Below are 26,612 nucleotides of genomic sequence, written 5' to 3'. Positions count from 1 at the left end.
GCCCTCATCTAACTCATAAATGTCATCCTACATAACTATGAACAACATAAACTATCCCTCTTCATCCCTTTGTCCCCTCTGTAACCTTTGACACAATTGGCTGCACCATGTTCCTGGTGCTGTAGTCTAGCTCGGTGGGACTTGCTGGATCCCCAACAATGCTGCCAAATTTGTAACATTCTCGCTAGGCACAAGTAACTTTTAAATAGACCAAATGAGAGATATAAAAGTCGAAGACAATAACATCTCAGAATTGTTACAGTGCAAAACTAAGCCATTTGACCTATCATGCCTGCACTGGCTCTTCAAACCAACACCATTACCTATGCCAATCTCCTGCGTTCTCCCATGCCCTTCCACACTATTTCTATACAAAAACTCATCCAATGGCCTATTGAACACCTTAATTAATCCTGCCTCCACTATATTTCCAGACAATGAATTCCATATCCAAACTAACTGCTGTATGAAAAATTGTTTCTCACATTAACCTTGCATTTTTTGCACATCACATTAAATCTATGCCATTTTGTTAGTAACCAGTCAATTCATGATTTTGATCTCATGGTAAAAATAAGATTCCACTGTTTTGAACAAATAACATTCGATTTTACTAGACAGTGTTAAAACATGAATATAACCAACATTAGATGTGCAACTTATTTCTAATACTCAAAATTAACATGTGGAAAAAATCAGTAATATTGAATACCTGACCGCACACATTAAATAGGAAATGTGATGAAGGCAGATCCTATGGATTTCTCAGCAACTCCTTCCAGACGTTAATAACACACTGAGTCATCAAAACTCATTAACCTTTGCAAGGGGTGACAGATTTTCCATTTTGATTACCTGAACTTGAAAATCCTCTCAATAACTGCTTTGTCATAGAATGCCTCAAAACTGCCCTTACTCTGGTTGATCGCTCTACTTTCTTGAACCTCCTCTCCTGGCCTACCAAACTCCTTCCAGAACTCATAAGCAGAACTCCAGCTCTTCAATGCAGCTAATATCACAAAGCTAAAACTGCCCTGGACATTTCCCTAAGCTCTAACCTTATCAACTGTATCCAGCAAATACTGCTTGTGAATCTTTCAACCCTCACTCTCAGCTGTACTGAATTATTAGTGGCACACATCTTCTTCTGAGTCATCACAGCTCCTGGGATTTCCCTGAGCCTCCACTACACAGAGTAATGCAACTGCACTAAGACTTTCTTGAGTCTTCCGTACACAAAGTCTGTGTAATTCAGCTGCCTTGGCAACACAGTTAACATCAGCACTGCCTAGCATGAAATTTACTTATGTTTTTAAGTCGCTCACCATGTCTGCGTGGGTTTCCTCCCACATTCCAAAAGATGTGCTGGTCACGTGAATTGGCCATGCTAAATTGCCCATAGTGTTAGGTGCATTAGTCAGGGGTAAAAGAAGAGAAACGAGTCTGGGTAGGTTACTCTTCGGAGGGTCAGTGTGGAATTGTTGGGCTGAAGGGTCTGTTTCCGCAATGTAGGGAATCTAATCTAATCGTACTTAGCTACCTATAAACTTCAAAATCCTCTTCAGTAACTCCCAAACTGTCCTGAGTGACCAATTGAAAACTTTGCAAAAAGAACCTCTGCATTTCTGGGCAGAATTGAATGTTGTCACCTGGCAACTCATAATTTACTTTCTGAATGTTACATTTTCACAGAATGCTAGAAATGGAATTCATCAACGACTGTTCTTACCCTCATTCAATTTTATTTATTAAATTATAGCCAGAGAATCATCTACATTGGGCTTCTCTTCTGGCTCTCCACCTGATTTCCCCCTTAGTCCCCTCCTCTTTCTAATCCATTTGCTGCCACAGGTATATCATCCAAAAATACAGAATTAGTGTCTATGTCTACATCAATGACGTTTAGCAATAACATACTCATCTTGAACTCTTGACTGTCTTAAAATTATAAGGCCACTTGACCAATATCTAGTATTGATGTGGAGAAATTTCTTCCAATCAAATATTGACCACCGAAAAGCATTTTCTTCCATGCCCTCCAAAAATCTGGTCCCAACCCATCTACTGCCTACCTGTTCCTAAAAGCTACCTCAGGCCAAAACATACTGGCACAATCTTTGTGTCATACAACCCCAAGGTGAGGTTCCGACCAGTCTCTATGTCATGTTAAAATTGTACAAGACATTGGTTCAGTCTCATTTAGAATACTGTGTACAGTTCTGGTCGCCACATTACCAAAAGGGTGTGGACGCTTTGGAAAGGATGCAGAGAAGGTTTATGAGGATGTTGCCTGGAATGGAAGGTGCTAGCTATGAAGAGAGGTTAAGTAGGTTAGGTTTATTTTCATTAGAAAAAAGGAGATTGAGGGGGGACCTGATTGAGGTTTACAAAATCATGAGGTATAGACAGGGTGGATAGCGACAAGCTTTTTGCCAGGGTGCAGGATTCAATAATGGGTGAGGTCATGCTTTCAAAGTGAGAGGTGGAAAGATTAAGGGGGATACACGCGGCAGGTACTTCACACAGAGGGTGGTGGGCGTTTGGAATGAGTTGCCAGCAGAGGTGGTAGAGGCAGGCACGGTAGATTCATTTAAGATGCATCTGGACAGATGCATGAGTAAGTGGGGAGCAGAGGGATACAGATGCTAAGGAATTGACCGACAGGTTTAGACAGTACATTGGATTGACTCAGGCTTGGAGGGCCAAAGGGCCTGTTCCTGGGCTGTAAGTTTTCTTTGTTCTCTTTTCATTGTTCTTACTGCCTATTTCCCCTCTGAAACCTTGTGCTACTTCACCTTTGCCTCAGCTGATCTGTTGCTGAAACCCTTGTCCACACCTCTGTTCTCTCTAGGCTTGAGTATTTTAATATATTGTTGTTTTATCCCCAATTTCTGCTCATTTCAAGCTTGAGATCATCCAAAATTCTACTATTCATGAGAATGTGTGTATTGAATTGGGTTCCTCTGCTGTACATCACCTGTACCTGACGCAGCTGTGCGCTACTAGTTGCCAATGAGCTAGACCATCAGGGTGTAGTGTCAGTGCATTAGAGGATGCCAGCATAGTGCTGATGGCTCCCTGAAATTGGAGTGCCAATGTCCATATGGGAAGGGTATGGGCAGCTATTGCCTCAGGATTCTGCTCCACTCTGCAAGTTCAACCTGCCAAACACCTACTCTGATTTTTGTATTGAGTTTTCTGGGCAGCTAGTTTGTATGATAAATTTGGTAAGATCACAACCCACAGTATGTTGAGCTGTTCAACAAGCAGTAATGAGCATTAGTGGGAAATTTGCTGTTGCCTTGCGAGGATCTCATCAGGCTGCATGACAAAAAGCATACAATATATGGCGTAGATTCTTGTGATATAGTGATAGTGTCCCTACCTCTAAGCTAGAAGACTTGGTTTCAATTTCTACCTTCAAGAGGTGTGCCATAACATGTCTGACATGAAGTGGGGGTACCAGTGTTGGACTGGGGTTGACAAAATTAAAAATCACATAACACCAGGTTACAGTCCAACAGGTTTATTTGAAAGTACAAGCTTTTGGAGCGCTGCTCCTCATGAAGGCTCTGAAAGCTTGTATTTCCAAATAAACCTGTTGGACTATAACCTGATAATGTGTCTGAACAGGTTAACTTTAAAACAATCTACAAGGTGATCTTGTGTCAAGATGGGATTTGCCAATCATCTCGCCATAGCCCCCATTGTTCAGAGTCTAGTAAGATTCCACTCATCATTTATATCCTTCAATCAATGTCACAAGAACTGATTGCCAGCCCAACTGTGACTATACTTCATAAGCATGTAGTTGACTGTGAAGTGCTCTCAGATATCTGATGGTCATGACATATGCTATATAAATGGACTTTATTTTTCTAAACTTGACATCATCCAAAACCCCATGTCCCAACTCATACCAAGCCCCATTCATCCATCAATGTCTGTGCTCACTGGTCTGATTTTAACATTTTTATCCTTATTTTCAAATTGTTCCATGCCCTTTCCCCTCTATATCACTGTAACCTCCTCTAGCCCTACAATTATGCTGTAAGGTTGCGTGAAATAGGAGTTGATGGGAGGGGTGAGGGCAGTAACAAATTAAAAATACTATACATGAATGCACGAAGCATTAGAAATAAGATGGATGAGCTTGAGGCTCTTTTGGAAATTGGCAGATACGATATTGTGGGGATAACTGAGACGTGGCTTCAAGTGGACAGGGCCTGGGAAATGAATATTCAAGGCTACACGTGCTATCATAAGGACAGACTGACGGGCAGAGGGGGTGGGGTGGCCATGTTGGTAAGGGATGATATTCAGTCCCTTACGCAGGGGGACCTAGAATCAGGGGATGTAGAGTCAGTGTGGATAGAGCTGAGAAATACTAAGGGTAAAAAGACCCTCTTCGGAGTTATCTACAGGCCCCCAAACAGTAGTCTGGATGTCGGATGTAAGTTAAATCAGGAGCTGAAATTGGCCTGTCGCAAAGATGTTACTACAGTTGTTATGGGGGATTTCAACTGGGAAAATCAGGATGGTATTGGACCTCAAGAAAGAGACTTTGTGGAGTGCCTCAGAGATGGATTCTTAGAACAGCTGGTGCTGGAGCCGACAAGGGAGAAGGCAATTCTGGATCTGGTATTGTGCAATGAACCAGAATTGGTCAGGGACCTCGAAGTGAAGGAGCCATTGGGAAGTAGTGACCATAATACAATAAGTTTCAATCTGCAATTTGAGAGGGAGAGGGTACAATCGGAAGTGACAATATTTCTGTTGAATAAAGGGAACAATGGAGCTATGAGGAAGGAGCTGGACAAAGTTCAATGGTGCAATACCTTAGCAGGGATGACAGTGGAGAAACAATGGCGGATATTTCTGTGTATAATGCAGAAGTTGCAGGATCAGTTCATTCCAAAAAGGAAGAAAGATCCTAGGAGGAGGCATGAGTGGCCGTGGCTGATGAGGGAAGTTAAGAAACATAAAGTTAAAAGAGAAAAAGTATAACATAGCAAAGATAAGTGGGAAAACAGAGGACTGGGAAGCTTTTAAAGAACAACAGAGGATTACTAAGAAGGAAATACACAGAGAAAAAATGAGGTACGGAGGTAAACTGGCCAAGAATATAAAGGAGGATAGTAAAAGTTTTTTTAGGTATGTGAAAGGCAAAAAAATTGTTAAGACTAAAATTGGGCCTTTGAAGACAGAAACAGGGGAATATATTACGGGGAACAAAGAGATGGCAGAAGAATTGAATTGGTACTTCAGATCTGTGTTCACTGGGGAATTCACAAGCAATCTCCCTGAGGTAACAGTGGCTGAAGCACCTGAACTGAAGGGAATTTATATTTGCCAGGAATTGGTGTTGGAGAGACTGTTAGGTCTGAAGGTTGATAAGTCCCCAGGCCTGATGGTCTACATCCCAGGGTACTGAAGGAGGTGGCTCGAGAAATCGTGGATGCGTTGGTGATTATTTTCCAGAGTTCGATAGATTCGGGATCAGTTCCTGCGGATTGGAGGGTGGCTAATGTTATACCACTTTTTAAGAAAGGTGGGAGAGAGAAAGCAGGAAATTATAGACCAGTTAGTCTCACCTCAGTGGTGGGAAAGATGCTGGAATCTATTATAAAGGATGAAATTACAACACATCTGGATAGTAGTAACAGGATAGGTCAGAGTCAGCATGGATTTATGAAGGGGAAATCATGCTTGACTAATCTTCTGGAATTATTTGAGGATGTAACTCTGAAGATGGACAAGGGAGATCCAGTAGGTGTAGTGTACCTGGACTTTCAGAAAGCTTTTGATAAAGTCCCACATAGGAGTTCGTGAGCAAAATTAGGGTGCATGGTATTTGGGGCAAAGTACTAACTTGGATTGAAAGTTGGTTGACTGATAGGAAACAAAGAGTAGTGATAAACGGCTCCATTTTGGAATGGCAGGCTGTGACCAGTGGGGTACCACAGGGATCAGTACTGGGACCGCAGCTTTTTACAATATATGTTAATGATATAGAAGATGGTATTAGTAATAACATTAGCAAATTTGTTGATGATACTAAGCTGGGTGGCAGGGTGAAATGTGATGAGGATGTTAGGAGATTACAGGGTGACCTGGACAAGTTAGGTGAGTGGTCAGATGCATGGCAGATGCAGTTTAATGTGGATAAATGTATAGTTATCCACTTTGGTGGCGAGAACACGAAGGCAGATTACTACCTAAATGGAATCAAGTTAGGTAAAGGGGCAGTACAGAGAGATCTGGGTGTTCTTGTACACCAGTCAATGAAGGTAAGCATGCAAGTACAGCAGGTAGTGAAGAAGGCATGCTGGCCTTCATAACAAGAGGGATTGAGTATAGAAGCAAAGAGGTTCTTCTGCAGTGTACAGGGCCCTGGTGAGACCACACCTGGAGCATTGTGTGCAGTTCTGGTCTCCAAATGTGAGGAAAGACATTCTGGCTATTGAGGGAGTGCAGTGTAGGTTCACGAGGTCAATTCCTGGAATGGCGGGATTACCTTACGCTGAAAGACTGGAGCGACTGGGCTTGTATACCCTTGAGTTTAGAAGACTGAGAGGGGATATGATTGAGACATATAAGATTATTAAAGGATTGGACACTGGAGGGAGGAAACATGTTTCCGCTGATCGGTGAGTGCCGAACCAGAGGACACAGCTTAAAAATACGCGGTAGACCATTTAGGGCAGAGATGAGGAGAAACTTCTTCACCCAGAGAGTGGTGGCTGTGTGGAATGCTCTGCCCCAGAAGGCAGTGGAGGCCCAGTTTCTGGATTCATTTAAGAAAGAGTTGGATAGGGCTCTCAAGGATTGTGGAATCAAGGGTTATGGAGATAAGGCAGGAACAGGATACTGATTAAGGATGATCAGCTATGATCATATTGAATGGTGGTGCAGGCTCGAAGGGCAGAATGGCCTACTCCTGCACCTAGTGTCCATTGTCTATTGTCTAATTTAATGTGTCAGCCTAGACCTAACTGGTAACATTTTTAACCTCGCGCAAGGTTTTTGGTTTAAGTTCCACACAATCACTTGAGTACAAACATCAAGGCTCATACTCCAGTGCAGCAGGGAGTACAGAGGAACGTCGATTATCCAGCATTCGATTATCTGAATTTCGGATTATCTAGCAAGATCACAAGGTCCTGGTGCTTGTCTAAATTGTGTTATCCGACATTCGATTATTCATATTTCGATTATCCGAAAGGAATACTCTCCACCCATGTTGTTCGGATAATTGAAGTTCCTCTGTACTTCACAATTGCAGGAACTGCTTTCCAAGTGAGATCCTAAACTAAGCCTTCCACTAGCTTTGGGTGGATTCAAAAGATTCCTATTCTGAAGAAGAACAGGAGATTTACCAGTGGTGTCCAGACCAATACTTATCTCTTGGTCTGCATTACAAATTACAGAATCAAAAAGTATGGCACTGGAAAAGCACAGCCAGTCAGGCAGCATCCGAGGAGCAGGAGAGTCAATTTTTGGAGCATAAGCTCTTCATCAGGAATGTTCATCAGAAAACATTCCTGATGAAGAACTTATGATCAAAACGTCGATCCTCCCTCTCTTTGGATGCTGCCTGACTGGCTGTGCTTTTCCAACGCCACACCTTTTGACTCTGATCTCCAGCATTCTCCGTTACAAACTACAGATTATCTGATCACGGCCACTTTGCTGTTTGTCAGATTGCTGTAAAGGAATTAGCAGCTGTGTTCCCTACACTGAAAAGAGTAACTACACTTCAGAAAAACTTAATTGGCTGTAAAGCATTCTGAGGAGAAAGTGAGGTCTGCAGATGCTGGAGATCAGAGCTGAAAATGTGTTGCTGGAAAAGCGCAGCAGGTCAGGCAGCATCCAGGGAACAGGAGAATCGACGTTTCGGGCATAAGCCCTTCTTCAGGGATTCCTGGAAAACCACAGCAGGTCAGGCAGTATCTGAGGAGCAGGAAAATTGATGTTTCGGGCATAAGCTCTTCATGAGGATTGAGGCTTGTGGGCCAAGATGCTGAGAGATAGGTGGGGCAGGTTTGGGACTGGGGGCAAGGTAGCTGAGAATGCAATAGGTAGATGAAGGAAGCGGGAAAAGGTGATAGGTTGGAGGAGGGTAGAGCAAATAGATAGGAAAGACGATGGACAGGTCAAGAGGATGGGGTGCCGAGTTGGAGGCTTGGGACTGGGATGAGGTGGGGGGGAAGGGAAATGAGGCAACTGGTGAAATCCACATTAATCCCATGTGGTTGCAGGGTCTCAAGGAGGAAGATGATTCGTTTTTCCTCCAGGTATAGGGTGCTTAGGGTTTGGTGATGGAGGAGGCCCAGGACCTGCATGTTCTTGGTGGAATGGGAGGGGGAGTTGAAGTGTTCAGCCACAGTGTGGTGGAGTTGGTTGGTGTGGGTCTCCCAGAGATGTTCTCTGAAACAATCTGCAAATTGGAGTCCTGCTTCATCTCCTCTGCCCTGAAGCTCTTCAGCCACGTCCAGAAGCAGACTTGCTACCACAGCCACATCTCCTACCTCAGTGCCTGCCTTTGGAACCGACTGATCCCGCAGCCCTGATCTCCAAGATCTGCAGTCCTCACTTTCTCCAAGCTAATGTTTCACATCTAGATGACTTTTCAGCAGAGCTGATGTGAAGTAAATCCACGGTGTGCTGCAATACTGTAGCAAATTAGAGCTCAAACTGGAGGAACAACATCACGCTTTCAGACTAGGCACTTTACAATCTTCTCAACTTAATAAAATGTTGAGTTCAACACCTTCAGATTGTGAACTCACTCTCATTTCTTCCCTTTCTTTTAGATTCACTTGTTGCATTCTTTGTCATCGTGTCCTCTCTCCCCTCCCCCCACTCCATTGGGACCATCTGTGCAGTTAGACACACCATTGTTCTGTCATTCTCACATTCTGATCACTTAATCTGCACTTTGAGCACTTTTGCTCCTCCAGCGCTTCACTCCCTACTATTGCAGAAATGCTGCCCCCTCTACATTCCACGTCAGCTCAGATGCAGAGTCATCGAGACTCAAAATGGAAGCTTGCTGCCACTCCATGGATGCTGTCTGACCAGCTGTAATTTCCAGCATTTCTTTGTTTTCAATACAGATTCCAGCAAGTGCAGTAATTTGCTCCAGCATCGTATTTTTCATAAATTGTGCACTTGGACATTCTGCTCACGGATCACAGCATTGACTTCAAGTTCCAGAAATTGCTGCAGCGTATAGACTTCAGAGATCCACAGAGAGAAAGAAAATGAGAGGAAATGCTGTTTACAACCCTTCACATGTTGTTTGCATTCCATCAATTCTGGCCTCTTCAGCAGTCCAGGTTTTAATTGTTCTATGATTTGGAGATGCCGGTGTTGGACTGGGGTGCACAAAGTTAAAAATCACACATCATCAGGTTTTGGCCCAACAGGTTTAATTGGAAGCACACTAGCTTTCAGAACGTCGCTCCATCATCAGGTGGTTGTCTGATGAAGGAGCGTCGCTCCGAAAGCTAGTGTGCTTCCAATTAAACCTGTTGGACTATAACCTGGTGTGTGATTTTTAACTTAGTTGTTGGTGGCTGTGCTTTCAGGTACCAAGGATCTAAGATTTGAAATTCCACTGCCCAAATTTTTCTGCCTCTTTACCTCTCTTTTTTCTTGTAGGATCTCCCTTAAATATCCCTCTTTGATCTGGATTCAGTCATCAGTCCTCATATCTCTTTACCTTGATAAATTACAATTTTCTGTTTAATCACACATGAAATACACCTTGGAATGTTCTGTTTTGTTAAAGATGCTATGTAATTATGGAGTATAAGTAAGTAACTATACCAATATTCTGATAAAATCTACTAATGTGTGTAAGGAGCGCTGTCATCATGACGTCAGACCTCATGCAAGTGAGACTTGCATTGTTTTAAAAGCTGTTTAATTTTAAAATGGACTTTCCGAGACTAAAATAACTGATACAGATCACGTGATTTGCAAATTGGCTGTAGCTCTAGAAACTTCCAGCTGTAATTTAAAGGACAAAGCTAAAAAGATCAGTCCTGGTAGAGAATTTCTCATTCGAGCACTGCAAACACAGGAGATAGAGAGAGCAAACCTGAACAGATAACAAAGGGAGAGTCATCAAACATCGCTATATTTGTGGAGGTGCTGATAACCCCATTAATCTCTTAAACTGAATAATGTGCCAGAAGGAATGAAACTAATTGTTAACTTGAAACTGACTCATCCAGGAACCAGTCACGTGGCTAAAGTTCATCTGATGTGCAAAGTACTGCAGATCAGAAATAAAAGAAACAGAAAACACTGGTGAAATTTAGCAGATCTGGCAGCATCTGTGGAGAGACAGATTAGGTTAATAATACGAGTCCAATATGACTCTTCTTGGGAAACAGCCAGTTCTGAAGAAGAGCCATATTAGACTCTAGATATTAACTCTATTTTTTGCTCTGCAGTTGTTGCCAGATCTGCTGGGGTGCTTTGGCAATTTTTGTTTAATCTCTTCTGGTCTCTGAACAATTCATTGATAACCTCAACCCCTCACCTCCATCTGCTAGGAATCTGTGATGTGGAGGAGCCGGTGTTGGACTGGGGTGGGCAAAGCTAAAAATGACACAGAACCAGGTTATAGTCCAACAAGTTTATCCGAAGTACTAGCTTCCAAATAAACCTGGAGAAAGTGAGGACTTCAGATGTTGGAGACCAGAGCCGAGAGTGTGGGGCTGGGAAAGCACAGCAGGTCAGGGCAGCATCCGAGGAGCAGGAGAATCGACATTTCGGGCATAAGCTCTACATCAGGAACCTGTTCCTAATAAACCTGTTGGAATATAACCTGGTGTTGTGTGATTTTTAACTTTGCTAAGAATCTAACATACAATTAGAACATGATGCCAGGCTAACGGCTAAGCTGTCCAAGACTCCTTGAAACCTAGTTCTGAAAGAAGCCTTGTACTTGACTGAAAAGTGGACCAAATTTCTACATGCCAACCTCATACTACTGCATCTTCATTAACTTTGAAATGAATTCTGCAACTGTGGTCCTCCCTCAGCAAGCTGAATCTGATTGGATCAGAGTTCCTGTCCGAAAGAACCCTGACTGGGCATTAAACTTTTGAACTCCAATAAACACATGAAATAACATTCATATTATGAGTTTTTAAGTTTTCTTAACTGTAAGCTCTTCTTTCCTTTTCTTCCACATATGCGTGTACATGTATATATATTGGAATAACCCTCCCACAGTTTTGAATGAATAACAATATTTAACCCGAAAGGAGTTTTGATGCAGGTCACTGTAACTCTAGATTTCACAAACAGAGGGTTTGGAGGAAACATGCCACATCCTTTTTCAAGGGCAGAAAAAAATTAAACCACTCAGGCTATAGTCAGAAGGCAAGAAAAGAAAGGAATTTAATTCACCTCTCTCCCTAACTGTACCATTCAAAATCGGAGACAGTTACAGAGAGTGGTGAACTCGGCCTGGACAATCACAAAGGCCAACCTCCCATCTATAGAATCCATCTACCAGGCCCGCTGTCAAGGAAAGGCTGCCAGCATTCTCAAAGATCCATCCCACCCTGGCAATGTTTTTCTACAACCTCTACCATTGAGAAGAAGGTACAGAAGCCTGAACACACGCATAGTAGATTTCGTAACAGTTCCTACCCTACTGTTGTTAGAATACTGAATACAGTCACAAACTCTTAACATTCATCTGTACCTGTGTTTTTGTTTTTGCCATTGTTTACCTATTATTTACTATCTATGCTACTTAACTCTGTGATCTTCCTGTAATGCTCACAAGACAAAGCTTTTCTCTGTGCCTCGGTACACGTGACAATAAATTCAATTCAATTCAATTGTCTGTAACCATACTGAGGTAGAGCTAACTTCAGGTGCAATCTGGAGGAATTGAGTTGGATATGGGAGCTGATCCCATGTGTATGGACATTTGTCCTGTAATGCAGCAAGTCAATCAAGTAGAGAGGCAATGATAGACTCTTGAAGAACTGAAAATTTGACAAACAGTGTTGGAAAGAGAATAAATAGCCAGCGACTCCAATTATGGTCAGAGAAGTCAGAATGTAAGCTTGTGCTGTCCAACACTGCTGGGCATCAGAAGCAAGGTATTGGGTGGAAATGGTGTGGTAGACCACGTGTCAAATGCAGAAAGGTTACATCATTATGATTTTAGTTTGGCCCTTTTGAGATTCTGGAAAGGCGGATGCTGGATTAGAGCATAAAGTATTTCAAAAGAGAGGCCACAAATTAAGCTGGGAATTAACAAATATTCAAGAACATTAAAGTTGGAGTTTAAGTGATATTTTAGAGGCGACATGGTGGCACAGTGGTTAGTGAGGGGCATAATCATGAAAGGTTTTGAGCACAAGAATGAGAATTTTAAGTTGGAAACAGTGGGGGGCAGGCTGAGAATAAAGGTCAGAAAGCACAGTGTTTCAAATGAAATTGCATGCAGGTTGCATGCCTCCCACCACCAGGAACCCGGGTTCAATGCCCAACTCGGGCAGCTGTCTGTGTAGAGTTTGCACATTCTCCCAGTGTCTGCGTGAGTTTCCTCCGGGTGCTCCGGTTTCCTCCCACAGTCCAAAGATGTGCAGGTTAGGTGAATTGGCCATGTTAAATTGCCCGTAGTGTTAGGTGAAGGGGTAAATATAGGGGAATGGGTCTGGGTGGGTTGCTCTTTGGAGGGTCGATGTGGACTTGTTGGACCGAAGGGCCTGTTTCCACACTGTGAGTAATCTAATCAATTTAAAGTTCTGAGTCGGCTTGGAAACAAGGTGGAATAGCAACAACAGTTTTGAAAGGGAAAAGGGCAGTTTCCTGAGGAGAAGCAAAAATAACAACTTCAATTCAAGAACACCTTTAACATGATAACAACATCTAAAATTATCAAATAAAATTAGGCACCAAGGCAATACTAACTCAGCTGAATATAAGATGAGTCAAAGACCTCAGTTTTCAGAACTATTTTAAAGGAGGCAATGAAGTAGAAAGAGACACATTTGGAAAGGTGTTCCAAGTATCTGAAGGCACAGATACAATGATGAAACAATTCAATTCTGGAATGTCCAAGAGGCCAGAATTGGAAGAGCAAAGACATCACAGAAGGCTATACGGTCATTTACAATGTAATCTAGCATATTATAGACAGCGGTAGGAAGGAAAGTTTAATCACTGGGTGTTTGGTAATTGCAGAGAAAGAGAAAAATCTAAAATAAAACATGAAGCAAGAGTTGCACCACAGCACAGAATTTAGAACAAAAAAGTTAGAAGGGAACAAGTCAACGCTGTGAGCCAGGTTTTGTCTTACTCAGAATGTCAATGTGCTTATCCTTGTTATTGCATCGTGGTTGAGCCACATTAACTTCTGGTTAAATATCTAGTCATTTTCTTTGGCCTGCACCATAAACTCTTTCATTATCACTTCATCATTTTCTTCTGCCCACAGTCTTCGGTTGAGGCTGACTGTCACCAAAGAGTTCTATTTGGCGCAGACCTGAACTTGCATGTTATATGGATGCGATTCTCCCCTCCCTGGAGGTGACAGGAAAGGTGGTGAATTGAGACATTATTTGACAATTTGACCCTAGGGGGATACTCACCCCCATTGCCGCCATCTAAGCAGTTAAGCGCTGACGAGAAGATCCATTGGGGACCTGCTTGACTCAGCAGCAACTAAGGCTTGACCATTGATTTACCCCCCCTCTGGGGCCATTGAGGGACATTGATTAAACCATCTGATTAAAGCTCAATCCAACAAGCTTTCTTGTTGGTTGTGAGGGCGGAGTTTGGAGGGGAGAAGAGGGGGAATTGTAAAGTCAGTTATAACTGAACACATATATTCCTACACCTAGGCATTGAAGAATTAAATATCAGCTGCATTCTCTTCATCAACATTGTGCTTACTCTCAAGTCAATGATACCGATTGTGGCTCAGTTGATAACAGATATTTCTGAGTCATAAGGCTATGGATTCAAGTCCTACTTGACAGATGAATGAAGAGGCAAGATGCTTCAGCACAAAACCTGGACAAGCAACTCAGTGTGGGACTGAGGGACTGCTGACAAGTTGCAGGTTTTCATATGAGATATTAAACTGATGCCCTGTCTGCTCTCTCATATGAACATGAGCGATCCCGTGGCACTACTTTGAAAACAAGAGAAACTTATATCTTGTGTCCAGCTAATATTTATCCTTTAACATTGCTTTAAAAACCACTAAATCATCATCATACTATTGCTGGTGGGAATTTTATGTGTAAATTGGCTGCCATATTCCCTGTATTATAAGAACATTAAAACATTTTGAAAGTAAGCATTTTTGAGTGACCTTGTAAAAAGTATTCTATCAATGCAAGTTTTGCATTTTGTTTCACCTCAGTTGCTGCCAAAACCTCTTCCATGTCTTTGTCACTTCGAGACTCATCTATTTGATTGCTCTGTTGGACAGCCACATCCCATTCCAAATTACTTGACCACATCCTAACCTGCATGCAATTCCATTTGAAACACTGTGCTTTCTGACCTTTATTCTCAGCCTGCCCCCCACTGTTTCCAACTTAAAATTCTCATTCTTGTGCTCAAAACCTTTCATGATTATGCCCCTCACTACCTCTAACCTGCAAGCTGCTTCTTTCAATTCTGTCCACTTGTGCTTTTCCTTCCTTTACCTCCTTTCCAGCAATGGCAATTGGTCTGTCAATTATCTACATCCTGAACAGCCCTTGTCAAATTCTCCAAATCTTAACTACCCACTACCAATCTTAAGACTCTTCTTAAAACTATATTTTAATTACCAAACTTTTGGTCTCAATATCTAATATCTCCTGCTTTGGCTCAATGTAGTTTTTAGTCTAATTGCCATTCTGTGAAGTGCCTTATTTCTTTTATCTTAACGGCAATAAGTGTTATGTGACCTTACATTAATAAAAGTCCTATTTGTTTTTGAAGTCCTAAATGGAAAAGTTTTTAAAAGGAACAAAATCTTTTTCAATGAAATATGGAAGAGTAGGGTCAGGCAATTTGGGCAGAGTCTTCCCAGTCCCTGATGACTTGGGTGTTGTTGGAGACGATCAAGAAATTCACATGAGATGGCCAGCAATGAGTTCCCAAACACTGACATCAAAAAGTCCAATTTCCAAAGCAAGTGTTGAATGGCAAAATGAGACTCTGGCTCGTAACCAGCTCGAATTTGCATGCATTAGCATCCTTATATGATGTCACCTCACCTTATTAATATGCAGTTTCATATTCTTTATCTTTTAAGGACTAGGTAATGGCAGAGGCCTGGTGAGCCATAGGGCCTGTTCCTGTGCTGTATTGATCTTTGCTCTTGTTCTTCGTTCACCTGCCAGATAGAAACTAATTGACAACAATTCCCAGCCAGAAATTCAGAACATTAACTTGGAAACCCTAGTTCACTACTTGCTCCTCTGGCCCTCCATCAGTCACCAATGTTCGTGACCAAGAGCTGCATGGAATCCCCATCCACATCTTTTGGCAAAGTCGGGTGCCATTGGAGGAACAACACCTTTTCTTCCGTATGGGCACCCTGCAGCCCGGAGGACTCAACATCGAGTTCTTCAATTTCAAATAACCTCCCTCCCCATTCCCTTCTAAGCCCCTCCCCCTCCCTGCCACTGCTCCCTGCCACCAACCGGATTCATTCCTCCCATTGACCACCCAGGTAGTACCTTCTACCTGTCATCAAATATCCCCACTTCACCACCCTGCCCCTGCAGCTCCCCCCACACCCACCCCCTGTCCTGAAGAATGTTTTGTTTTCTATTTATTCTGTAACAGAATGAGGGCTTCGCTGGCTAGGCTGCATTTATTGCCCGTCCCTAGATGCCCAGAGGACAGTTAAGAGTCAACCACATTGCTGTGGGTCTGGAGTCACATGTAGCCCAGACCAGGTAAGGATGGGAGTTTCCTTCCCGAAGGATGCTGATGAACCATTTGTGTTTTTCTGACAATTGGCAATGGATTTATAGTAGTCATTAGATTCTTAGTTCCAGATATTTATTGAATTCAAATTCCACCATCTGTCATGGTGGGATTCAAACCTAGGTCCCCGGAACGTTACCTGAGTCTCTGAGATTAACAGTCCAATGATAACACCACTGAGCCATTGCATCCACATCAACTCCATTTGGGTTACACTCGAAACGTTGACTTCTGCACATCCTGACGTTGCCTGGTTTGCTATGTTCTTCCAGCGTCCTGCTTGTCTACTCTGGATTCCAGTATATGCAGTTTTTTTGTCTCTAACCAAGTTTGCGTTTACCCGACAAGTCTGGCATCGACAGGAATTTTGTCAGAATTTTCGCAAACTGTCATTTTTGTTGAGATTCATGGAGAGTCACAATCTGTGAGGTCTAGTTTGACACACGATCTGCAAGGTCTCGGGACTAAGAGAGAAAACTGGCAAAGGAATGGCTAAACGTCGGCCTGGGGGAGTCAATAGCTGCTAATGGGGATCATTAGTTATAGAGTCGTAGAGATGCACAACCTGGAAACAGACCCTTCAGTCCAACCCGTCCATGCCGACCAGATATCCCAACCCAATCTAGTCCCACCTGCCAGCACCCGGCCCATATCCCTCCAAACCCTTCCTATTCATATACCCATCCAAATGCCTCTTAAATGTTGCAATTGTACCAGCCTCCACCACATCCTCTGGCAGCTCATTCCATACACGTACCACCCCTGCATGAAAAAGTTGCCCCTTAGGTCTCTTTTATATCTTTCCCCTCTCACCCTAAACCTATGCCCTCTGGTTCTGGACTCCCCATCCCCAGGGAAAAGACTTTGTCTATTTATCCTATCCATGCCCCTCATAATTTTGAAAACCTCTATAAGGTCACCCCTCAACCTCCGACGCTCCATGGAAAACAGCTCCAGCCTGTTCAGCCTCTCGCTGTAGCTCAGATCCTCCAACCCAGGCAATATCCTTGTAAATCTTTTCTGAACCCTTTCAAGTTTAACAACATCTTTCTAATAGGAAGGAGAACAGAAATGCACGTAATATTCCAACAGTGGCCTAACCAATGTCCTGTACAGCTGCAACATGACCTCCCGCCAACTTGAGGACGCCTCTTCCTACTGCCCCCTTGATCATGACTCCACCCCTCATCACCAAACCATCATCTCCCAGACCATACAGAACCTCATCACCTCAGGAGATCTCCCACCCACAGCTTCCAACCTCATAGTCCAGGAACCCCGTACTGCCCGTACTACCTCCTTCCCAAGATCCACAAGCCTGACCACCCTGGCTGACCCATTGTCTCAGCATGCTCCTGCCCCACTGAACTCATCTCTACCTACCTCAACACTGTCCTATCCCCCCTAGTCCAGGAACTCACCACATACGTTCAAGACACCACCCACGCCCTCCACCTCCTCCAAGACTTCCGTTTCCCCGGCCCCCAACACCTCATCTTCACCATGGATATCCAATTGCTCTACACTTCCATCTGCCATGACCAGGACCTCCAAGCCCTCCGTTTTTTCCTCTCCAGATGTCCCCAACAGTACCCTTCCACCAACACTCTCATTCGTTTGGCCGAACTGGTCCTCACCTTTAACAATTTCTCCTTCGAATCCTCCCACTTCCTCCAGACCAAAGGGGTAGCCATGGGCACACGTATGGACCCCAGCTATGCCTGTCTCTTTGTTGGCTACATAGAACAGTTGATCTTCCATAATTACACCAGCACCACTCCCCACCTCTTCCTCCGCTACATTGATGACTGCATTGGCACCACCTCGTGCTTCCGCGAGGAGGTTGAGCAACTTCACCAACACATTCCACCCTGACCTTAAATTTACCTGGACCATCTCGGACACCTCCCTCCCCTTCTTGGACCTCTCCATCTCCATTAATGACGACCGACTTGACACTGACATCTTTTACACACCCACTGACTCCCACAGCTACCTGGATTACACCTCTTCCCACCCTACCTCTTGCAAAAATGCCATTCCGTATTCCCAATTCCTCCACCGTATCTGCACCCAGAAGGACCAGTTCCACCACAGAACACACCAGATGGCCTCCTTCTTTAGAGACCGCAATTTCCTTTCCCACGTGGTTAAAGATGCCCTCCAACGCATCTCGTCCACATCCCGCACCTCCGCCCTCAAGCCCCACCACTCCAACTGTAACAAGGACAGAACGCCCCTCGTGCTCACCTTCCACCCTACCAACCTTCGCATAAACCAAATCATCCGCCGACATTTCCGCCACCTCCAAAAAGACCCCACCACCAGAGATATATTTCTCTCCCCACCCCTTTCCGCCTTCCGCAAAGACCGTTCCCTCCGTGACTACCTGGTCAGGTCCACGCCCCCCTAGAACCCACCTTCCCATCCTGCACTTTCCTCTGCCACCGCAGGAACTGTAAAACCTGCGCCCACACCTCCTCCCTCACCTCTATCCAAGGCCCTAAAGGAGCCTTCCATATCCATCAAAGTTTTACCTGCACATCCACTAATATCATTTATTTTATCTGTTGCTCCCGATGCGGTCTTCTCTACATTGGGGAGACTGGGCGCCTCCTAGCAGACCGCTTTAGGGAACATCTCCGGGACACCCGCACCAATCAACCACACCACCCCGTGGCCCAACATTTCAACTCCCCCTCCCACTCTGCCGAGGACATGGAGGTCCTGGGCCTCTTTCACCGCCGCTTCCTCACCACCAGACGCCTGGAGGAAGAACGCCTCATCTTCCGCCTCAGAACACTTCAACCCCAGGGCATCAATGTGGACTTCAACAGTTTCCTCATTTTCCCTTCCCCCACCTCAACCTAGTTCCAAACTTCCAGCTCAGCACTGTCCCCATGACTTGTCCGGACTTGTCCTACCTGCCTATTTCCTTTTCCACCTATGCACTCCACCCTCTCCTTCCTGACCTATATCCTTCATCCCCTCCCCCACACACCTATTGTACTCTATGCTACTTTCTCCCACCCCCACCCTCCTCTAGCTTATCTCTCCACGCTTCAGGCTCTCTGCCTTTATTCCTGATGAAGGGCTTTTGCCTGAAACGTCGATTTCGCTGCTCCTTGGATGCTGCCTGAACTGCTGTGCTCTTCCAGCACCACTAATCCAGAATCTGGTTTCCAGCATCTGCAGTCATTGTTTTTACCTCCCAACTCCTGTACTCTGACCAATAAAGGAAAGCATACCAAACGCCTTCTTCACTATCCTATCTACCTGCAACTCCATTTTCAAGGAGCTATGAACCTGCACTCCAATGTCTCTTTGTTCAGCAACACTCCCTAGGACCTTACCATTAAGTGTATAAGTCCTGCTAAGATTTGCTTTCCCAAAATGCTGCACCTCGCATTTATCCAAATTAAACTCCATCTGCCACTTCTCAGCCCATTGGCCCATCTGGTCCAGAGTCTCTGGGGACTCTGCAGCCTTTGGGATTCAATCATTTTACGGACTGATCACCTTCTTCCATGGCCTTATTCCAACCTACACACACCCGGACCTCATCATCAAATGGGCTACTATCAAATCCATTGTCAGTCACTAATTATTCCATTAGCAGCTTTTGATTGCCCCAAGGTTAACCTTTACCTATTCCTTTGTCCAACTATGTTTTCTCTCTCTCTCCTGGGCTTCATCTTCACTTATTATTTACTCCTTCCCCCTGCCCCACATCCCATCTTCAGCATATATATATATATATATATATATATTTATATATACCCTTTACCTGGCTACAATCAGCTCTGAAGAAAGGTCACTGAACTCAAAATGTTAACTGCTTTTTCTCCACAGATGCTGCCAGACCTGTTGAGTTTTCCCAGCAATTTCTGTTTTTATACCTATCTATCTTTGTTTTAAATACACTCAGTAGCCTCAACAGGTCCAGACAGTGGAGTACAGTGGGATTTGTAGTTCCCGACTTGCTGCTACTCTTCCAGAGTTAGGTCCATGTCTGGGTACCCTCAGGCAGTGCCCTTGAAGCCTTTAGGGATGAGTGGGCATTGTCGGGGGGGGGGGGGGGGGTTGCTGGAGTACATATCTCCCTCTCCAAACTACTTTGATTTAGTCCACTTCTTTGTTTTCCCCTTTTTTTTGGTCATACGGAACCCTTATTGGGCAGTTTTTATCTTGAGTGATTTGTTAATTGGGTCACTGAGTTTATTTATAAAAAAGTGTGGGTCTAGTTCAGCAAGCAGTAAAAATTTGAAGTTTGATTGGTGGATGACATGATGTTTTTTAGGTGTGGCTTCAGTCTTAAAATTAGACCAAGTGTGTGTTCCTTCTGTTCATTTTTAAAAGCTTTTCTTCTGTTTCAATGAAAGGCTGACAATGGCTGGTAACTTGGTGACTTTCCAACATTTTCAGCTTTAAGATCGACAGCTTTTACTGTGTTTGATTTGCTTTTTGGTTGGTTTATTTTGCTTACTTTAAACTATGATGTCTAAATCATCTTTGCCTATTTAACTTCAGAACAAAGTATTACGAAAAACCTGAAAAGCCACATACCCCTCACCCACAGCAATTCAGAACATAAAAGGAAATCTGACACAACACCTGACCCACCCTTCCCCCATCAAAACAAATGAAAGAGCAGTTTCCAGTCACAGGCTCCACAGTACAACTAGAAAAAAACTATCTGATTTTGAAAGACATTGCTTGAAATACACAACAGACAGTTGAACTGGAAACTGCGGAGCAAAAACGCTTTTATAGAAAGGAGGCAGGACTGATTACTGATTGATTTTAAAAAGAGAAATCAGAGAGGGACGAATGACTTTTTATCTGTTCTTGTAAGCATCCCTCACTCCTTTATTTGTTCTTTCTAAAAGGTTGGTAATCTTTCAGATTCCACTTACATTAATCTTCCTTGATGTTGATGGCCATGTTTTTTTTTGCAAGCTGTCTTTGTATTTCCCACACAGATTAGTGGTATTCATACAAAGTTCTTTTTAACTGCTTCACCATCTTCCATGTTTCACTCTGACCCCCTTGGCAGTTGGTCACCTAGCTGAGCTCTGCAAGAACAATGGAGACTCGCTATCAAACATGCAAACTGTATGGTAAAATTTATATTTGAATAGTGCATTTAACCCTGGGATCGGTTCAATTGCCGAGGTTTATGTTGTGATGCTTTCCCTGTCAACTATGCCCTCATGTCGAGGTGCAGGTGTTGGACTGGGGTGAATAAGCTCAGAAATCACATAACGCCAGGTTATAGTCCAACAGCGTTTATTTGAAATAACAAGCTTTAGGAGTGCTGCTTTTTCGTCAGGTGAAGTCAAGTGTCATGTGACTTCTGACATTAGCAACAGCTTTCAAATACAAAATTGACTTTGTGTGCTGAGGTTCATGCACCAAAGGTGCATCTGAGCTAAATTAGGTAGATTTATTGCATCACAATGTTTGCAAAAGCAGGGGGAGATGGTTTTACATATAGCAAATGTGATTGTTTACCTTAAATTTCCATATTGTCACTTTAAATTCCCACAATTCAAATGTTGTGAACAGTGCAGAACTGATTAAATACTGACATTAAAAAGCCCATAACAGAAAAAATAGAATAATGCCAAAGCTGGAAATCTGAAATTAAAGATGAGAAATGCCAGAAGCTATTGGCAGGTCAGGAGAGATAATCAGTGTTAACGTTTCTGGATGATGACAGACAGATATGGGCCAAATGCTTGCAAATGGGACTAGATCAGATTAAGATGTCTGGTCAGTGCTATATGACCCTATTACAATGACACTTTGTCAAAACTGGAAAAAAAATTAGAAGCACTATAGATTTAAGCAAGTGTAAGGGAAGCGGGGAGGATTATCAAACAGGTAAGTCTTTGATAGGTGAAAGACAGGAGAGATTAAATGGTAAAATAGTTGATGATGCAAAGGAAGCAGGTAATGTGGAACAATCAGTCCACAATGCTGACCCTGTCATTTTAAAATTCTACCTTATACTCATGCTTACCTTTACCTTTGGTCTCTGGTGATGTTGAAATGGAGCACAACCTAACTTCATGGAAGTCATAATTTGGAGGTGCCGGTGTTGGACTGGGGTGTACAACTGGGCAAAAGTTACAGCTGGGGGAAAGGCAATTATGATGCGATTAGGCAAGATTTAGTAAGCATAGGATGGGGAAGGAAACTGCAGGGAATGGGCACATTAGAAATGTGGAGCTTATTCAAGGAAAAGCTCCTGAGTGTCCTAGATAAGTATATATCTGTCAGGCAGGGAGGAAGCTGTAGAGCGCGGGAGCTGTGGTTTATGAAGGAAGTGGAGTCAAGAGGAAGAAGAAGGCTTATGTTAGGATGAGATGTGAAGGCTCAGTTAGGGCGCTTGAGGGTTACAAGGTAGCCGGGAAAGACCTAAAGAGAGAGCTCAGAAGAGCCAGGAGGAGACATGAAAAGTTGTTGGCGGATAGGATCAGGGTAAATCCTCAGGCTTTCTATAGGTATTTAAGGAATAAAAGAATGACTAGAGTAAGATTAGGGCCAATCAAGGATAGTAGTGGGAAGTTGTGTGTGGAGTCAGAGGAGAAAGGGGAAGCACTTAATTAATATTTTTTGACAGTATTCACTCTAGAAAATGACAATATTGTTGAGGAGAATACTGAGACACAGGCTACTAGACTAGGTGTGATTGAGGTTCACAAGGAAGAGGTATTAGAAACCCTGCAGAGTGTGAAAATACATAAGTCCCCTGTGCCGGATGGGATTTATCCTAGGATCCTCTGGGAAGCCAGGGAGGAGATTGCCGAGCCTTTGGCATTGATCTTTAAATCGTCATTGTCTACAGGAATAGTGCCAGAAGACTGGAGGATAGCAAATGTGGTTCCCCTGTTCAAGAAGGGGAGTGGAGACAACCCTGGTAATTATAGACCAGTGAGCCTTACTTCAGTTGTTGGTAAAGTGTTGGAAAAGCTTATAAGAGATAGGATTTATAATCTAGAAAAGAATAATTTGACTAGGGATAGTCAGCACAGTTTTGTGAAGGGTAGGTCATGCCTCACAAACCTTATTGAGTTCTTTGAGAAGGTGACCAAACAGGTAGATGAGAGTAAACTGGTTGGTGTGGTGTATATGGATTTCAGCAAGGCGTTCGATAAGGTTCCCCATAGTAGGCTATTATACAAAATGCGGAAGAATGGGATTGTGGGAGATATAGCAGTTTGGATCAGTAATTGGCTTGCTGAAAGACAGAGGGTGGTGGTTGATGGGAAATGTTCATCCTGGAGTCCAGTTACCTGTGGTGTACCGCAAGGATTGGTGTTGGGTCCACTGCTGTTTGTCATTTTTATAAACGACCTGGATGAGGGCGTAGAAGGGTGGGTTAGTAAAATTGCAGATGACACTAAGGTCGGTGGAGTTGTGGATAGTGACGAAGGATGTTGTAGGTTACAGAGAGACATAGATAAGCTGCAGAGCTGGGCTGAGAGGTGGCAAATGGAGTTTAATGCGGACAAATGTGAGGTTAGAGTAACCGGAATGCAAAGTACTGGGCTAATGGTAAGATTCTTGGTAGTGTAGCTGAGAAGAGAGATCTCGGTGTCCAGGTACACAGATCCTTGAAAGTTGCCACCCAGGTTGACAGGGTTGTTAAGAAGACATACAGTGTTTTAACCTTTATTAATAGAGGGATCGAGTTCCGGAACCATGAGGTTATGCTACAGCTGTACAAAACTCTGGTGCGGCCGCACTTGGAGTATTGTGTGCAGTTCTGGTCACCGCATTATAAGAAGGATGTGGAAGCTTTGGAAATGGTGCAGAGGAGATTTACTATGATGTTGCCTCGTATGGAGGGAAGGTCTTACGAGGAAAGGCTGAGGGACTTGAGGCTGTTTTCGTTAGAGAGAAGAAGGTTGAGAGGTGACTTAATAGAGACATATAAGATAATCAGAGGGTTAGATAGGGTGGACAGGGAAAGCCTTTTTCCAAGTATGGTGATGGTGAGCACAAGAGGGCATAGCTTTAAATTGAGGGGTGATAGATATAGGACAGATGTCAGAGGTAGTTTCTTTACTCAGAGAGTAGTAAGGGTATGGAATGCTTTGCCTGCAACGGTAGTAGATTTTAAGTAAATTTAAGTCGTCATTGGACAAGCATATGGACATACATGGAATAGTGTAGGTTAGATGGGCTTCAGATTGGTATGACAGGTCGGCGAAACATCGAGGGATGAAGGGCCTGTACTGCACTGTAATGTTCTATGTTCTATGTACAAAGTAAAAATCACACAACACCAGGTAATAGTCCAACAGGTTGATTTGGAAGCACTAGCTTTCAAAGCGCTGATCCTTTATCAGGTGATTGCCAACCACCTGATAAAGCAGCAGCATTCTGAAAGCTAGTGCTTCCAAATAAACCTGTTAGACTATAACCTAGTGTGTGATTTTTACTAACTTCATGGAAAGTATTCATCTATCAAGTGGGTGTTATATATCCTTCCAAACCCAATACGACATTAAAGTTGAACACACAGACAACCAAAGATCATGAAGAAAGAATTCTGTATTCCACTGGCATCAAGTTATTAACACATGAAACCCAATATTTAGTTCAACGATTTCAAACCATAAACTTTGCAACATTTTGTTCCCTTTCTCCTTGCTGGTTTTAGTTCAGCTTCACTTCAGCCAGGTGTTTGTTTTCAAAGAGCAGCAGTTCATCATTCTGCCATGCACACCAACCCTAAACACACTGTTTCTTTACTTTTCCCATTGCCAGTCTCTTGGGTCTTGTATCACCAACACTTTCATCACTTAAACTCTTCTATTTTCCATCATGTCCCCTTTTGCTATTTTCACACCCTTACACTCACTTAAAACTGATTACGTTTCAAACTGTTCCCAGCTCTTAGCTGAAACATTTCTGCTTCTTTCTCTGCAGATGCTGTTCTGATTTAAATTTCCAATATTTTATGTTTTCTTTATATTAATTTAAGTCTCATGTTCATCCACAGTGTGCTCTAAGTTAAAAATCATACTTCATCAGGTTTAGCCCAACAGGTTTATTTGAAACTGCAAAGTTTCGGATCCTACTCCTTCCTCAGCCAGCTAAGGTTAAAAATCACACAACACCAGGTTACAGTCCAACAGGTTTATTTGGAAGCACACTAGCTTTCGGAGCGACGCTCCTTCATCAGGGAATGGTCAGGTGACTATCCCCTGATGAAGGAGCATCGCTCCAAAAGCTAGTGTGCTTCCAATTAAACCTGTTGGACTATAACCTGGTGTTGTGTGATTTTTAACTTTGTACACCCCAGTCCAATACTGGCATCTCCAACTCAGGCAGCTAGTGAGAGAGAATACATTGACACAGAATTTATAGTAAAAGATCAAAGGATCATACAGCTTATGCGAACGTATTGAACAAACCTAGATGGCTATTAAGTCTTTAAACAGTTAGAATGGGGATGCAGGTTTCAATTGATTACTATGTAATTCTCTGTCTCAAGATAACTTCACATTTTATCAGAATAAGGGTGACATTTTAAGTTAAACAATGCATTTTAGACGTGAGACCATGTTTCAAGTCTGCTTGTATCTCATCCTGGAGTCAGACTGGTTTTATTTCCAAAGTAAGAATTTATGAAATGCCACATAGACTGTCTACAGATTGTGTGCTTTTTGAACAAAATAGAATGTATCTGCAAATTCAAATCTGCAAATGCAATTTCACCGCATAGATTTATGTGTGTGCATGCATGTGTGTGAGGGAGAGGGAGAAAGAGTGCATGTCTGTGAGTGTGTGTGTGTGCATGTGCACGCACACACGCGCATGTGCTCTTGAGAGAGATAGTACGTGTGTGCTTGAGAGGGAGTGTGATTGAGTGTGAGGGATTATATGTGTGAGAGCATACACGTGAGCGTGTGCAAGTGTGTGTGCTTGAGAGAGAGTATGTGCAAGTGTGAGGAAGTATATGCCTATGAGTGTGAGTGTGAGTGTGTATCTATGAGAGAGGGTCTGTGTGAGTATGCATATGTGTTTGTGTGTGAAAGTATGAGTGTGTGTGAGTATATGTATGTGAGAGCGTTTGTGTGTGAGAGAGATGGTATGGTGGGGTCACCTGTATTGTGACATGAACCCAAGAACCCAGTTGAGGCCACCCTATCAGCCTCTGTTCAGCAACTCTGCATTGTTGCATGTCCCAAAATCCGCCTTGGCAGATGTTTACCTAAAGATCTGAGGCTGAATGTCTTCAACAGCTGAAGTGTTCCCCCACTGGCAATTGTTGCGCGGTGTCCATTCATCTGCTGTCACAGTGTCTGCACGGTCTCGCCAATAATACCATGCCTCCGGGCACTCTTGCTTGCAGCATATGAGATAGGTAACATTAGTCGAGTCACATGTGCCGTGCACATAGTGGGTGATGTCCAATTGTGTAATGGTAGTATCCATGTTTTGCAGTGGTTGCCATGACAGGGTTGCATGGTGCTGTGGTCAATGTTGTCCTGAAGGTTGGACAGTTTGCTGTGAACAATGGTCTATTTAAGGTTTGGTGGTTCTTTGAAGGCTAGAAGTGGAGTCTTAGGGAAGATCTTGGAGAGGAGCTCATCATCATCAATAATGTGTTGAAG

The 26,612-nt window shown here is 43.3% G+C and overlaps 1 long non-coding RNA gene across 1 annotated transcript in view; it reads right to left on the bottom strand.

The window, feature by feature from the left end:
• LOC122564108 (uncharacterized) overlaps positions 1-21,039 on the bottom strand; it is a 36,534-nt gene extending 15,495 nt beyond the window's left edge. Inside the window, exon 1 of the long non-coding RNA XR_015752246.1 lies at positions 20,895-21,039. This is a non-coding gene — a long non-coding RNA (uncharacterized LOC122564108). The remainder of the gene's footprint in view (positions 1-20,894) is intronic.
• Positions 21,040-26,612: the final 5,573 nt, after the last annotated feature.

This window comes from Chiloscyllium plagiosum, unplaced genomic scaffold, assembly GCF_037043375.1.
Source record: "Chiloscyllium plagiosum isolate Xiang-an unplaced genomic scaffold, Cpla_swu_hap1 HiC_scaffold_31, whole genome shotgun sequence".
In the NCBI taxonomy this organism is placed as follows: domain Eukaryota; kingdom Metazoa; phylum Chordata; class Chondrichthyes; order Orectolobiformes; family Hemiscylliidae; genus Chiloscyllium; species Chiloscyllium plagiosum.
Note: the sequence above shows the minus strand (reverse complement) of the source record. Positions and strands in the feature narration are given on the sequence as shown.